Source organism: Canis lupus, chromosome 31 (genome assembly GCF_048164855.1).
Source record: "Canis lupus baileyi chromosome 31, mCanLup2.hap1, whole genome shotgun sequence".
Taxonomy (NCBI): Eukaryota; Metazoa; Chordata; class Mammalia; order Carnivora; family Canidae; genus Canis; species Canis lupus.
In genome coordinates this window covers 19,533,750-19,548,490 of record NC_132868.1, presented here as the reverse complement: position 1 = coordinate 19,548,490, position 14,741 = coordinate 19,533,750, and the positions used below count along the sequence as shown (strand labels likewise).

The window sequence follows — 14,741 nt, the reverse complement described above, 5'->3', positions numbered from 1 at the left end:
AGACACTCAATTGACTGAGCCACCCAGATGCCCCTCTTCTTTACTAATATATGCATTTATTGCTATAAAAATCCCTCCCAGCACTGCATTAGCTGTGTACTACAGATTTTGAGATGTTTTATTTTCATTTTTATTCAGTTCAATGTATATTTTGATTTCCTTTGAAACATCTTTCTAACCCATGGATTGATTGATTGATTATTTATTTATTTATTTATTTATTTTTTATTATTTTTTTTTTTTAAAAGCACTTGTTAGCATTTAATGAACCTCCCCCTATGTGGCTTCAAGCTACTAGAACGCAGGCGCCCCCCACACCCTTTATCTTCTCCTCAGTTCTTCTACTGAAGAATTTGGCCTTCACGATGACAGGCTGTTTTGGGAGCTTTCCCTTTCCGAAAACTGTAGTAGCCCGATCGCACCACATCGATAATAGGAGCAGCTCCAGGCTTGTTTTTGGCAGCATTCACCCGTGTCTGCTCACTGACTAAGGTCCACAGTTTATCAAGGTTGACAGTTGGGCAGAAGCTCCCGTTCCTCTTTAAGTGCTAATGTCTCATACCGACTTTTCCAAAGTAACCTGGGTGATATTTGTCGAAGTTGATCCTGTGATGATGCACGCCACCAGCATTACCCCGGCCTCCTGGGTGCACCCGGTGTTTGCCGATGCGGCCGTGGCGTGGCTCACTGGACCCCGAAGTTTCCGGGTCTTCCTCAGTCTGGATGGCATGTTGGCGGCCCAGAGGAAAAAGGCCCATGGATTATTTAAAAACGTCGTGTAGGGATCCCTGGGTGGCGCAGCGGTTTGGCGCCTGCCTTTGGCCCAGGGCACAATCCTGAAGACCCGGGGGATCCCTGGGTGGTGCAGCGGTTTGGCGCCTGCCTTTGGCCCAGGGCGTGATCCTGGAGACCCGGGATCGAATCCCACGTCAGGCTCCCGGTGCATGGAGCCTGCTTCTCCCTCTGCCTGTGTCTCTGCCTCATTCTCTCTCTCTCTCTGTGACTATCACAAATAAATAAAAATTAAAAAAAAAAAAAAAAAAAAAATCCTGAAGACCCGGGATCGAGTCCCACGTCGGGCTCCCTGCATGGAGCCTGCTTCTCCCTCTGCCTCTGTCTCTGCCTCTCTCTCTCTCTCTGTGTGTGACTATCATTAAAAAAAAAAAAAAAAAAAAAAATTAAAAATAAAAGCGTTGTTTAGTTTAGAAGTGTTTGGAGATTTTCCTGTTACTTTTATGTTTAATTGATTTATAGTTTGATCTCCTGTGGCCAAGAACACACTTTGTATGATTTTAATTCTTTTAAACTTGTTGAATTTTGTTTTATGGCCTAGATGTCATTTAATTGTCATGTGACAATTAAAAAGAATGGGTATTCTGCAGTTTTTAGGTGAAGTTCAGTAAACATCTACTAGATCCTATTGGTTGATTGTGTCGTTGAGTTCTGCATCCTTGCTTATTTTATGTCTAAATGTTAAGTCAGTTGCCAAAAGAAGAGTGTTGATGACTCCATCTAAATTGGGAATTTATTTATTTCTCCTTTCACCTCTGTCAGCTTTTGCTTCAGTTCTGTTGTTTGGTGCATATATGTTTAGAATTACCATGTTGTCCAGTCAGATTGAGCCTTTTTTTCATTATCAACTGTTCCTCTCTGTCTCTGGTAATTTTCTTTGCTCTTCTTTTCTACTTTATCTGATATAGATACAACACAACTGCTTCTGTATATTTAAGGAAATCATCAACAAAATGACAAGGCAACCTACTTGAATGGGAGAAAATATTTTCAAATGATATATCCAATAAGGGGTTAATATCCAAAATATATAAAGAACTTACATAACACCAAATAATAATGATAATCATTTGATTTTTACAAATTCAGAGAACCTGAATAGACATTTTTCCAAAGATGACAGACATCAAACAGACACATGGTGGGCAGCCTGGGTGGCTCAGCGGTTTAGCGCTGCCTTCAGCCCAGGGCATGATCCTGGAGACCTGGGATCGAGTCCCGTGTCAGACTCTCTGCATGTTTCTCCCTCTGCCTGTGTCTCTGCGCCTCTCTCTCTCTCTCTCTGTGTCTCTCATGAATAAATAAATAAAATCTTTAAAAACTAAAAACAGACAGACACCCGGAAAGATGCTCAACATCATTAATCATCAGGGAAATGCAAATCAAAACCACATTGAGCTATCACCTCACACCCATTAGAATGGCTAGAATAAAAAAGACAATAAGTACATGTTGACAAAGATGTGGCGAAAAAGGAGTCTGTGTGTACTACTGGTGGAATGTAAATTGGTGCAGCCACTGTGGAAAAACAGTATGGAGGGAGATTCCTCAAAAAATTAAAAACAGAAATACCATATGATCCAATAATTCTATCACTGAGGATTTACCCAAAGAAAACAAAAGTACTAATTCAAAAAGGTATTGAGATGATCATACGATTTTTATTCTTTGGGTGGTGTATCACATTGATTTGTGAATGTTAAGCCATCCTTCCATCTCTGAATTAAATCTTGCTTGATTTTGGTGAATGATCCTTTTAATGTACTGTTGAATGTAGTTTGTGAATATTTTGTTGAGGATTTTTGTATCTGTGCTCATCAGTGATACAGGTCTGTAGTTTTCTTTTGTGTATGGTGTCTTTGTTTTGTTTTGGTATCTGTATAATTCCGGCCTCATAGGATGTATTTAGAAGCCATTCTCCCTCTTGTACTTTTTGGAATACTTTGAGAGTGAGTATTAACTCTCCTTTAAATGTTTGGTAGAATTCAGCTGTGAATATATCTACTCCTGTACTTTCATTTTTTAGTAGTTTTTTTGATTACCAATTCAATTTTATTACTTGGTCTGTTGGTCTGTTCAGATTTTCTGTTTCTTCTTGATTCAGTTTTGGAAGACTGTATGTTTCTTGGAATTTAATTATTCTAAGTTGTCTAATTTGGTGGCATAGGATTTTTTTTTATAGTAGTCTCCTGTAATTTGTATTTCTGTAGTGTCTATTGTTACTTCTCTTTTGTTTTCAATTTCATTTATTTGGTTTCTTTTTTTTTTTTTTTCTTGATGAGTCTGGCTAAAGGTTTATTGATTTCGTTTGTCTTTTCAAAGAACCAGCTCTTGGTTTAATCTGCTCTGATCACTTATATTTGAATTTTTTATCTTAATAGGTAAGGAACTATTTTTTCCTAGCTGCCTTCAAGATTTTTTTCTTTGTCTTTAGTTTTCAGAAGTTTGAATGTGATGTGTCCTCGCCTGGATTTTTTTTTTGGGTTTATCCTGTTTGTGGTTTGCTCAGGTGCTTGAACCTATATGGTATGTCTCTAGCCAAATCTGGGAGGTTTTCAGTCATTATTTCTTTAAATAATTTTTCCACTCTGCTGTTTTTTTCCTTTCTTCTGGGGACTTCAGTAACACAAATATTAGATGTTGATGTTGTTGTTGTTGCTATAGTCCCATGGCTTTAACAGCTCTGTCCATTTTTTTAAGTCTGTTTACTCTTTCTATACAATTGGGTACTTTCTGTTGTTCTATCATCCAGTCCATTGAAATTTTGCTTTTCCCATTCTTTTGTTGAGCCCATCCAGTGAGCTTTCTGGTTTAGTTATTATATTTTTCAGTTCTCATATTTGATTCTAATTTTTCTGTTTGCTGAGACCATTTCTTTTTTGAGACTTTCTGTATTTGCCTTTGTTTCAAGCATACTTATAATTGCTCACTGAAATATTTTTTGAAATAATGTCTACTTTAAATTTCTTGTCAGATTATTCTAACATCTTTGTCATCTCAATGTTGGCATCTATTGATTGTCACTTTTCATTCAGTTTGAGTTCCCCTGATTTCTTGGTACAGTGATTTTCAGGTGAAACCTGGGTTTTTTTGTATTATAAGATTCTTGATCTTTTTTTTTTAAATAAATTTTTATTTATTTATGATAGTCACACACACACACACACACACACACACACACAGAGGCAGAGACACAGGCAGAGGGAGAAGCAGGCTCCATGCACCGGGAGCCCGATGTGGGATTCGATCCTGGATCTTCAGGATTGTGCCCTGGGCCAAAGGCAGGCGCCAAACTGCTGCGGCACCCATGGATCCCAAGATTCTTGATCTTAAACTCTCAGGTTTTGCCAGATTTTTTGATACCACTCTAGCAAGGGAAAGGGGCACTTCCTTATTACTGCCAGGAAGAGGTAAAAGTCCAGGTGCTACTTTCAGCCTCTTCTGACACCTAGAGGGGGAGTATTGCTTGTTACTGCTAGGTGGGAGTGGCTCTGGCTCTCCAAGGGGTTTCCACTGACCCCACAGTAGGGATGACTTCATTACCTAACTTTCCACTAGATCTCTGACACCACTTGAGTTAAGAAACCTTATTCGAGCTTTTCAGCATTAGAAATCCAGTTTCTTTCTCTCCCTCTTGTCTTTGCTGTCATGGATTAGGTGGAATACACAGTTTTTTCTCTGATGTTAAGTTTTCTGTCATGCTAGGTTGCTCCTTGTCCTTTGGCCAGAGAGAGCAGACATATGTTGGGGCATCTTTTGTCTGGTTCTATTGGCTTTTTTGGTTGACATTTTGTCCAAGCCTGGCATATAAACCCACACAAAAAAATTGGGAACTCGCTGCCATATTGTTACTTAGATCCTGAGATTGCTAGCTGGTCAGCCTTCTTTTCTTCCTTCTTAGAACTCATCTTCTGTTTTATATATAATGTCTAGGGGTTTTAGTTGTATTTAGTACAGAAGAATAGGAAAAAGTATGTCTACTTCATCTTCCTGGAAGTATTTGTCTCTATCTTGATTTGATTTTAGTTTTTGGGTATGTACTAAAAAATCAAAACTATATTATATAAAGAAAAACTGAGAAAAATCTCACTTATATTTCTGTACCTTCTACCCCATTCCAATTCACCTCCTCCAGATACACATTTTTTAAATTTTCTGTTGTATTTTGCGTTTCTTTCTACAGAAGTAAGTGTATTATGTGTGCACACACATTTGTGTATTTATGTGCACATATACATTCTTATTTCACTTTTTAAAAAAATTTTTATTTATTTATGATAGTCACAGAGAGAGAGAGAGAGAGAGGCAGAGACATAGGCAGAGGGAGAAGCAGCCTCCATGCACCGGGAGCCCGATGTGGGATTCGATCCCGGGTCTCCAGGATCGCGCCCTGGGCCAAAGGCAGGCGCCAAACCGCTGCGCCACCCAGGGATCCCTTATTTCACTTTCTTAAACCAAGCTAATCATACACTATTATTGCCTCATGCCTTTTTAGTTTACTATTTATTTCTAAAAACCATTTACTAGCCATTCATGGAGATCCTTCTCATTTCTTTATACATGAATAGTGTTCTGTTGCATCTATATGTACAGTAGGTTTTTAACCAATTTTGTTATTGCTGGGCATTTTGGTTTTTTCCTCCTATTTTGTTACAATTAATGTTGCAGTGCATAACTGGTATATATATTGCTATATTTTTGTAGTGGTGTATCTTTAGAGTGAAGCCCTAGAAGTGGGATGGCTGGATCAAAGAATAAATGCATATTTTTTGTTAGATTTGCCAAATTTTGCTCCATATGGGTTGTACCATTTGTCTTCCTGCTAGCAGCACATAAGAATGCCTATATTTCTCACAGTCTAGTAGAGTGTTTGTCAAGCTTTTGAATTTTGACTGATGTGATTGATTAGAAATGATATTTCATTATATCTTTAGTTTTCATTCCTCATGTTATAAGTGATGTTGAGCATATTTGTATTTGTTTTTACATTTTTCAAAGACATTTTCATTAAAAAAAAAAAAAGACATTTTCACTGAGTAGAGACTTCCAGTATATTGAATACATTATTCCACTTTTTTCTCATCTCATTGTTACTATGGAGAAGTCAGCTGTCAATTTGTCATTTCTTTGAAGGTTATCTCTTTCCCCTCTGCTTTCATATGGTCTCTTAGTCTTTGGTATTACACATTTTATTGTGTTTCTATATGTGATATTCTTTTTCTTCTGTTTGGGATTCATTTAGCTTTTTTAGTCTGTGGATTGATGTCTTTTCTCAGTTTCAGAAAATACTTGACTACTCTTCAAATTTTATGATTTCCATATTCTCAATATTTCTTTCCTTTGGAACTCTAATTAGATGAATTTTATATTTTTTACTTTATCCATGACTTTTAAATTCTGTTTCCTATCATGAATCCCTCTGTCATTCTATCTTGCATTCTCAATAATTTCTTTAGATATGCCTTCTGGTTTACTAGCTTTTCAATTGGGTTTAAGCTGTTATTAAATTAATCCATTGAATTTTTTACTTATTGTATTATTTTATAGGCGTTCTATTTAGTACTTTATCAAATAGTCGTTTTGAAGACTTGCTCATTTTAATAATTACCTTGTTTTTACTCATCTTTTCAATTCCTTTTACTTCTGTAAACATAACAAGTATACTTATTTTATATTCTGTTTCTGATTGCTCCAGAAGTTTTGTAGATCTGATTCTACTGGATTTCCTAAGAGTCTTGTTCATTTTTATATCTTGTAATTTTTTTTTAACTGTGAGCACCTACTTCTTGGAATGTTATCCATGGGAATTCCTCCAGCCAGGATTTGCTTTCATTTCTGCTTACTGTCCTATGGGCACTATTAGTACAGGATTGCTTTAAAGTAAAAAAATAGCAACATATTTGGACCACTGGGAAGCATGAAGTTTGGTTAAAAATGATAAAAGGACAGCTTTTGCTTAGGAGTTTTTTTTTTGTTGTTGTTGTTTTTCTTTTGCCTTCTCTTCTCATATGTCGTTAAGTTTCAGATTTATAAAACCCCTGCAGGAGTATGTTTGTTTTTAATTTAATATTATCACACTGATATCAACTTCATGGGGAATTTCTTCTTAGACTGTTTGGTAAGCCTTAAGCTTTGTCTCTTGAACAAAGCTCCCAAAAGGGTATATAAACCAAAGCTCAAGTTCACCTATTCCTGCACATATCCTCAAAGTAAATACCATGTTCATTTATACATTCATTTCACTGAGTTTCTGTCTTTACTTAGATTTTGCCCTTATAATTCCATACTTTTTTTCATCAATGTAGTGGGAATATTAAAATGTTTTCTAGCATTTAAAAATTATGTTTGGCAGGAGGGTTAGCCTGGTTGCCTAGTAAACCATATAATTGGAAACAAATCTATTTTTAAAATTCCTACCGTATGGTATGTCTTTTTAAAAGTTGCTTCAAAGCTCTTTTTGGAACAACATGGAGTATAAATATATGTACATATGAATTCAGTATAATAGGCAGTAAGTACAATAATGATCTTGTTAGCCAGACATTAGACTGTAGAAAACTCTACTCTAACAAGGTATTACCACTTGGTTCCTTTTTGTTGAGTAGTAAGTGCCTCCATTCAGATCATGTAGGAATTATCATCTGATCAGAGACTTAATATGGTTAACTTTTGGGTCAAATTACAACTTATATAAAATTATTTTGTGGGTAAGGTGATAGCCATTTGATTGCTTACACTTTTAGCCTGGCAATCATTTAAGAATTATTTTTTAAAGCCACAATGAGATACCACTTCACACACACTCTGAGGCAGTAATAAAAAGGGAAGATAATAAGTATTGGCAAGGATGTATAGAAATTAGAACCCTCATGCATTTCTGGTGGGAATGTAAAGTGGTATAACCAATTTGGAAAACAGCTTGGCAGTTACTCAACATGTTAAACATAGATTTATCATATGACTTAATTTCACTCCTAGATATTTACTCAAAAGAAGTGAAACATGTCCACATAAAAACTTGTGCACAAACGTCATAGAAGTATTATCCATATTGTCCAAAAAGTGGAAACAACCCAAATGTCTGTCAAGTTGATGAGATAAATAAGGTATGATCTATCCACACATGGACTGTTACTTGGCAACAAGAAGGAATGAAGAACTACTACTGGTACATGCTATAACATGAATGAACCTTGAAAACCTTGTGCTAAGTGAAATAAGCCACACCATTCATGGTATGATTCCCTTTGTGTAAAATACCCAGAATAGGTAAGTCCATAGAGACAATAGATCAGTGACTTCTGCTAGCTAGAGGAGGGAAGAATTGAGAGTGTTTTAGGGTTTTCCAGAGAAATAGAACCTGTACAAAACACACACACTCCCCACACACACAACACAGAAAAGGAGATTTATTATGATGAATTGGCTCCTGTGATAAAGGAGGCTAAGTCCTACTATCTGCCGTCTGCAAGCTGGAGACCCAGGAAAGCTGGTAGTGTAATTCATTTTGAATCTGAAGGTTTGAGAACCAGCAATGCTGATGGTTTGAATCTCAGTATGAGAATTAGAGAAGATGAGGTGTCCCAATTTAGGCAGGTAGAAAGCAATAAGTGGTGAATTCCTTCTTCCTTTTCTTTTGTTCTTTTCAGCCCTCAAGGAATTGGGTGATGCTTACCCACATGGGGGAGGGCAGTCTACTTTACTGAGTCCGTCAAATGCTAATCTTATCCAGAAACACCTCCACAGACACACCCTGAAATAATGTTTAACCAAGGCACAATATGATGACAAAATAAATAATTTTATGGTTGACATAAAATTAATCACAGAGAGTGACTGCTAGTAGGTATGGGGTTTCTTTTCAGGATAATGAACATGTGGAATTAGGTAGTGGTGATATTTGCACAACTTTGTGAATACACTAAAAACTGCTGGCTTATATACATAAAAGGATGAATTTTATAGTGTGTGAATTATATGAATAAAAAAGTTGTATGAAAAAAATCTTAATTTTATATCTTATATTGAGAAATAGATTTCCTTTATATTTATTTCTTTTTTTTTTTTTAATTTATTTATGATAGTCAGAGAGAGAGAGAGAGAGAGAGAGGCAGAGACATAGGCAGAGGGAGAAGCAGGCTCCATGTACCGGGAGCCCGACGTGGGATTCGATCCCGGGTCTCCAGGATCGCGCCCTGGGCCAAAGGCAGGCGCCAAACCGCTGCGCCACCCAGGGATCCCTTATTTCACTTTCTTAAACCAAGCTAATCATACACTATTATTGCCTCATGCCTTTTTAGTTTACTATTTATTTCTAAAAACCATTTACTAGCCATTCATGGAGATCCTTCTCATTTCTTTATACATGAATAGTGTTCTGTTGCATCTATATGTACAGTAGGTTTTTAACCAATTTTGTTATTGCTGGGCATTTTGGTTTTTTCCTCCTATTTTGTTACAATTAATGTTGCAGTGCATAACTGGTATATATATTGCTATATTTTTGTAGTGGTGTATCTTTAGAGTGAAGCCCTAGAAGTGGGATGGCTGGATCAAAGAATAAATGCATATTTTTTGTTAGATTTGCCAAATTTTGCTCCATATGGGTTGTACCATTTGTCTTCCTGCTAGCAGCACATAAGAATGCCTATATTTCTCACAGTCTAGTAGAGTGTTTGTCAAGCTTTTGAATTTTGACTGATGTGATTGATTAGAAATGATATTTCATTATATCTTTAGTTTTCATTCCTCATGTTATAAGTGATGTTGAGCATATTTGTATTTGTTTTTACATTTTTCAAAGACATTTTCATTAAAAAAAAAAAAAGACATTTTCACTGAGTAGAGACTTCCAGTATATTGAATACATTATTCCACTTTTTTCTCATCTCATTGTTACTATGGAGAAGTCAGCTGTCAATTTGTCATTTCTTTGAAGGTTATCTCTTTCCCCTCTGCTTTCATATGGTCTCTTAGTCTTTGGTATTACACATTTTATTGTGTTTCTATATGTGATATTCTTTTTCTTCTGTTTGGGATTCATTTAGCTTTTTTAGTCTGTGGATTGATGTCTTTTCTCAGTTTCAGAAAATACTTGACTACTCTTCAAATTTTATGATTTCCATATTCTCAATATTTCTTTCCTTTGGAACTCTAATTAGATGAATTTTATATTTTTTACTTTATCCATGACTTTTAAATTCTGTTTCCTATCATGAATCCCTCTGTCATTCTATCTTGCATTCTCAATAATTTCTTTAGATATGCCTTCTGGTTTACTAGCTTTTCAATTGGGTTTAAGCTGTTATTAAATTAATCCATTGAATTTTTTACTTATTGTATTATTTTATAGGCGTTCTATTTAGTACTTTATCAAATAGTCGTTTTGAAGACTTGCTCATTTTAATAATTACCTTGTTTTTACTCATCTTTTCAATTCCTTTTACTTCTGTAAACATAACAAGTATACTTATTTTATATTCTGTTTCTGATTGCTCCAGAAGTTTTGTAGATCTGATTCTACTGGATTTCCTAAGAGTCTTGTTCATTTTTATATCTTGTAATTTTTTTTTAACTGTGAGCACCTACTTCTTGGAATGTTATCCATGGGAATTCCTCCAGCCAGGATTTGCTTTCATTTCTGCTTACTGTCCTATGGGCACTATTAGTACAGGATTGCTTTAAAGTAAAAAAATAGCAACATATTTGGACCACTGGGAAGCATGAAGTTTGGTTAAAAATGATAAAAGGACAGCTTTTGCTTAGGAGTTTTTTTTTTGTTGTTGTTGTTTTTCTTTTGCCTTCTCTTCTCATATGTCGTTAAGTTTCAGATTTATAAAACCCCTGCAGGAGTATGTTTGTTTTTAATTTAATATTATCACACTGATATCAACTTCATGGGGAATTTCTTCTTAGACTGTTTGGTAAGCCTTAAGCTTTGTCTCTTGAACAAAGCTCCCAAAAGGGTATATAAACCAAAGCTCAAGTTCACCTATTCCTGCACATATCCTCAAAGTAAATACCATGTTCATTTATACATTCATTTCACTGAGTTTCTGTCTTTACTTAGATTTTGCCCTTATAATTCCATACTTTTTTTCATCAATGTAGTGGGAATATTAAAATGTTTTCTAGCATTTAAAAATTATGTTTGGCAGGAGGGTTAGCCTGGTTGCCTAGTAAACCATATAATTGGAAACAAATCTATTTTTAAAATTCCTACCGTATGGTATGTCTTTTTAAAAGTTGCTTCAAAGCTCTTTTTGGAACAACATGGAGTATAAATATATGTACATATGAATTCAGTATAATAGGCAGTAAGTACAATAATGATCTTGTTAGCCAGACATTAGACTGTAGAAAACTCTACTCTAACAAGGTATTACCACTTGGTTCCTTTTTGTTGAGTAGTAAGTGCCTCCATTCAGATCATGTAGGAATTATCATCTGATCAGAGACTTAATATGGTTAACTTTTGGGTCAAATTACAACTTATATAAAATTATTTTGTGGGTAAGGTGATAGCCATTTGATTGCTTACACTTTTAGCCTGGCAATCATTTAAGAATTATTTTTTAAAGCCACAATGAGATACCACTTCACACACACTCTGAGGCAGTAATAAAAAGGGAAGATAATAAGTATTGGCAAGGATGTATAGAAATTAGAACCCTCATGCATTTCTGGTGGGAATGTAAAGTGGTATAACCAATTTGGAAAACAGCTTGGCAGTTACTCAACATGTTAAACATAGATTTATCATATGACTTAATTTCACTCCTAGATATTTACTCAAAAGAAGTGAAACATGTCCACATAAAAACTTGTGCACAAACGTCATAGAAGTATTATCCATATTGTCCAAAAAGTGGAAACAACCCAAATGTCTGTCAAGTTGATGAGATAAATAAGGTATGATCTATCCACACATGGACTGTTACTTGGCAACAAGAAGGAATGAAGAACTACTACTGGTACATGCTATAACATGAATGAACCTTGAAAACCTTGTGCTAAGTGAAATAAGCCACACCATTCATGGTATGATTCCCTTTGTGTAAAATACCCAGAATAGGTAAGTCCATAGAGACAATAGATCAGTGACTTCTGCTAGCTAGAGGAGGGAAGAATTGAGAGTGTTTTAGGGTTTTCCAGAGAAATAGAACCTGTACAAAACACACACACTCCCCACACACACAACACAGAAAAGGAGATTTATTATGATGAATTGGCTCCTGTGATAAAGGAGGCTAAGTCCTACTATCTGCCGTCTGCAAGCTGGAGACCCAGGAAAGCTGGTAGTGTAATTCATTTTGAATCTGAAGGTTTGAGAACCAGCAATGCTGATGGTTTGAATCTCAGTATGAGAATTAGAGAAGATGAGGTGTCCCAATTTAGGCAGGTAGAAAGCAATAAGTGGTGAATTCCTTCTTCCTTTTCTTTTGTTCTTTTCAGCCCTCAAGGAATTGGGTGATGCTTACCCACATGGGGGAGGGCAGTCTACTTTACTGAGTCCGTCAAATGCTAATCTTATCCAGAAACACCTCCACAGACACACCCTGAAATAATGTTTAACCAAGGCACAATATGATGACAAAATAAATAATTTTATGGTTGACATAAAATTAATCACAGAGAGTGACTGCTAGTAGGTATGGGGTTTCTTTTCAGGATAATGAACATGTGGAATTAGGTAGTGGTGATATTTGCACAACTTTGTGAATACACTAAAAACTGCTGGCTTATATACATAAAAGGATGAATTTTATAGTGTGTGAATTATATGAATAAAAAAGTTGTATGAAAAAAATCTTAATTTTATATCTTATATTGAGAAATAGATTTCCTTTATATTTATTTCTTTTTTTTTTTTTAATTTATTTATGATAGTCAGAGAGAGAGAGAGAGAGAGAGAGGCAGAGACATAGGCAGAGGGAGAAGCAGGCTCCATGTACCGGGAGCCCGACGTGGGATTCGATCCCGGGTCTCCAGGATCGCGCCCTGGGCCAAAGGCAGGCGCCAAACCGCTGCGCCACCCAGGGATCCCTTATTTCACTTTCTTAAACCAAGCTAATCATACACTATTATTGCCTCATGCCTTTTTAGTTTACTATTTATTTCTAAAAACCATTTACTAGCCATTCATGGAGATCCTTCTCATTTCTTTATACATGAATAGTGTTCTGTTGCATCTATATGTACAGTAGGTTTTTAACCAATTTTGTTATTGCTGGGCATTTTGGTTTTTTCCTCCTATTTTGTTACAATTAATGTTGCAGTGCATAACTGGTATATATATTGCTATATTTTTGTAGTGGTGTATCTTTAGAGTGAAGCCCTAGAAGTGGGATGGCTGGATCAAAGAATAAATGCATATTTTTTGTTAGATTTGCCAAATTTTGCTCCATATGGGTTGTACCATTTGTCTTCCTGCTAGCAGCACATAAGAATGCCTATATTTCTCACAGTCTAGTAGAGTGTTTGTCAAGCTTTTGAATTTTGACTGATGTGATTGATTAGAAATGATATTTCATTATATCTTTAGTTTTCATTCCTCATGTTATAAGTGATGTTGAGCATATTTGTATTTGTTTTTACATTTTTCAAAGACATTTTCATTAAAAAAAAAAAAAGACATTTTCACTGAGTAGAGACTTCCAGTATATTGAATACATTATTCCACTTTTTTCTCATCTCATTGTTACTATGGAGAAGTCAGCTGTCAATTTGTCATTTCTTTGAAGGTTATCTCTTTCCCCTCTGCTTTCATATGGTCTCTTAGTCTTTGGTATTACACATTTTATTGTGTTTCTATATGTGATATTCTTTTTCTTCTGTTTGGGATTCATTTAGCTTTTTTAGTCTGTGGATTGATGTCTTTTCTCAGTTTCAGAAAATACTTGACTACTCTTCAAATTTTATGATTTCCATATTCTCAATATTTCTTTCCTTTGGAACTCTAATTAGATGAATTTTATATTTTTTACTTTATCCATGACTTTTAAATTCTGTTTCCTATCATGAATCCCTCTGTCATTCTATCTTGCATTCTCAATAATTTCTTTAGATATGCCTTCTGGTTTACTAGCTTTTCAATTGGGTTTAAGCTGTTATTAAATTAATCCATTGAATTTTTTACTTATTGTATTATTTTATAGGCGTTCTATTTAGTACTTTATCAAATAGTCGTTTTGAAGACTTGCTCATTTTAATAATTACCTTGTTTTTACTCATCTTTTCAATTCCTTTTACTTCTGTAAACATAACAAGTATACTTATTTTATATTCTGTTTCTGATTGCTCCAGAAGTTTTGTAGATCTGATTCTACTGGATTTCCTAAGAGTCTTGTTCATTTTTATATCTTGTAATTTTTTTTTAACTGTGAGCACCTACTTCTTGGAATGTTATCCATGGGAATTCCTCCAGCCAGGATTTGCTTTCATTTCTGCTTACTGTCCTATGGGCACTATTAGTACAGGATTGCTTTAAAGTAAAAAAATAGCAACATATTTGGACCACTGGGAAGCATGAAGTTTGGTTAAAAATGATAAAAGGACAGCTTTTGCTTAGGAGTTTTTTTTTTGTTGTTGTTGTTTTTCTTTTGCCTTCTCTTCTCATATGTCGTTAAGTTTCAGATTTATAAAACCCCTGCAGGAGTATGTTTGTTTTTAATTTAATATTATCACACTGATATCAACTTCATGGGGAATTTCTTCTTAGACTGTTTGGTAAGCCTTAAGCTTTGTCTCTTGAACAAAGCTCCCAAAAGGGTATATAAACCAAAGCTCAAGTTCACCTATTCCTGCACATATCCTCAAAGTAAATACCATGTTCATTTATACATTCATTTCACTGAGTTTCTGTCTTTACTTAGATTTTGCCCTTATAATTCCATACTTTTTTTCATCAATGTAGTGGGAATATTAAAATGTTTTCTAGCATTTAAAAA

The 14,741-nt window shown here is 35.2% G+C and overlaps 1 protein-coding gene and 1 pseudogene across 1 annotated transcript in view; one reads left to right on the top strand and one right to left on the bottom strand.

Moving 5' to 3' along the window:
- C31H3orf70 (chromosome 31 C3orf70 homolog) overlaps positions 1 to 14,741 on the top strand; it is an 86,111-nt gene that overhangs the window by 14,534 nt on the left and 56,836 nt on the right. The window lies entirely within an intron of this gene.
- Positions 235 to 730, bottom strand: LOC140622419 (large ribosomal subunit protein uL15-like; annotated as a pseudogene).